This window comes from Penaeus japonicus, unplaced genomic scaffold (assembly GCF_977035675.1).
Source record: "Penaeus japonicus unplaced genomic scaffold, GWHDUDI00000001_assembly GWHDUDI00000032, whole genome shotgun sequence".
Taxonomy (NCBI): Eukaryota; Metazoa; Arthropoda; class Malacostraca; order Decapoda; family Penaeidae; genus Penaeus; species Penaeus japonicus.
The window spans coordinates 1,480,249-1,482,748 of NW_028234434.1; positions in this window are offsets into that span (position 1 = coordinate 1,480,249).

Sequence of the window (2,500 nt, forward strand, 5' to 3'; positions counted from 1 at the left end):
ATCATTATCATTATAATTGTTATTGTTACTATCAATACTGTTATAAACATTATCATTATCATTGTTGTTCTTTTTGGTGCAGTTGTTGTTATCATTACTATAATTTTTTTTATCAAAATCATTATTGTTATCATTATTAATATCCTTATTGTCATTATCATTATTATTGTTATTGTTACTACCATTATCATTAACATCATGATTATTATCATTATCATTATCATCATTATCATCATTATCACTATTATCATTATTATCATTAATATTATTATCACTATTATGATAACCATTATTGTTATTGTTCTAATTGTTATTACTACCATTATCATTATCATTATCATCATCACCATCTTCATTGTTATAAACATTATTATAACACTATTATTATCAATATTGTTATCATTATTATTAATATCATCATTATAACCATTATTGCTATCCTTACTATTATCATCCCAAATATCATTATAAACATCATTGTTGTTGTTCATATCAATATCAATCGTTGAAACTCTTATTGCTGTTGCTGTTATCATTATTACCATTATCATTATTGTTGACAAAGCCATTACCATCATCATTTTCATCATTATCATTGCTGTTTTTGTTGTTATTTTCTTTTATCACCGTTATCATTATCATCATCGTTATCGTTATGATTAGGGTCACCATTATTAAATAAACAAAAATAACGTGAAAGAAATGAGGATAAGATGTCTGAAGACTATTACTAAAGGGTTGCAATTGATCATGCAAAAGTTTAGGAGAAAACCTACGTCAACGGTAATATGCACATCGTGAGTTACCATAACAATAATTGTAATGTATCCTCATAAAAGGTGAAGAAGAAAAAATGAATAATGGCTTATATGATACATGTGATGGATATCTACATCTATATCTGTATTTTTTTGTATCTATGTTTCTCTCTCTCTTTCTCTCTCTCTCTCGGGTCTGTCGGGGATCTCTCTTCTAGTCTAATTCTCTCCAGATCGTCTCTCTCTCTCTCTCTCCGTTCGTGTCTCTCTCTCTCGCCTCTTGGCCTCTCTGCCTCTCTTCTTCTCTCTCTCTTCTCACTCTCCTCTCTCTTCTCTCTCTTTCCTCTTCCCGGCTCATTCTCCTCTCTCTGCCTCTCTCGGTTTTCTCTCTCTTCTCTTCTCTCGCTCGTCTCTCTCTCTCTCCTGCTCTCCTCTCTCTCTGGTCTCGTCTTTCTCTCTCTCTTCTCCTCGCTCTCTCTTTCTGTCTCTGTCTCTTCTCTCTCTCTCTCTCTTCTCTCTCTCTGTGTTCTGTCTCTCTTCCACTACTCTCTTCTCTCCCGGTCTCTGTCTCTGGCCTCTCTCCTCTCTCTCTCTCTCTCCCTCTCTCTCTCTCTCTCTCTCTCCTTCTCTCGCCTCTCGTTCCTCTCTCACTCTCATCTCTCTGTCTCTCTCTCCTCTCTCTCTTCTCGTCTACTCTCCTTCGTCTCTCTCTCTCTCTCTTCTCTCATCTCTCCCTCTGTCTCTCTCTTCTTTCTCTATTTCTCTTCTCTCTCTCTCTCCGTTACTCGTCCTCCTCTCTTCTCTTCTCTCTCTCTCTCTCCCGTCTGTCATCTGGCCCTCCTCTCGTCATCCATCTCCTTCTGGTTCTCGCCATCGCTCTGCTCTTCTGTCCTCTCTCGTCTCTCTCTCTCGCCCTCTGGGTCGACTCTCTCTTTTCTCTCTGCTCATCTCTCTCTCTCTCCTCTCTCATCTGCTCTCTCGTCTCTCTCTCTCGTCTCTCTTCTCTCTCTCTCTCTCATCTGCGTCTCTCCCCTCTTCTCTCTCTCTCTCCTGCTCTCTGTCTCTCTCTCTTCTCCATAGTCGTATATATATAATATATATATATATAGTATATATATATATATATAGTATATATATATATTGAGGATATTATATATATAGTATAGAGATGTAATATACATATATACATAGAGAGAGAGAGAAAGAAAGAGAAATGAAAAAGAGGAAGAAAGAGAGAGTGAGAAAGGGGAAGACAAAGTATGTGTCTTACGACTAGAAATATACATGTGAATGTCATGTTGATTTCAGTATCACACAAGAGGACTGATTCCCAAGGTCGGTTCAAATATATCCCACACACACGCCCCCCTCCCTCTCTTTCACACGCACACACACATACACGTACACGCAGACACAGACACACGTATACACACTTGCACACACAAACACACGTGCGCGCGCAGACAAAGACTCACGCACGCACACACTGAGTGTCATTTTATTTGTTACATATAACTATAAACAAGCACACACACGCGCGCGCAGACAAAGACTCGGAAGCACACACTGAGTGCCATTATATTTGTTACATATAACTATAAACAAGCACACACACGCGCGCGCGAACACACACGATGACCTCGGTTGCCCGGCCTAGGCTAGGCTGTGGTTACCATCACGCTAACGCCGTTTTCTTTTTTGTTACAGGAAAGACAGGCTCCGAACAGGTTTACTCGCACAAA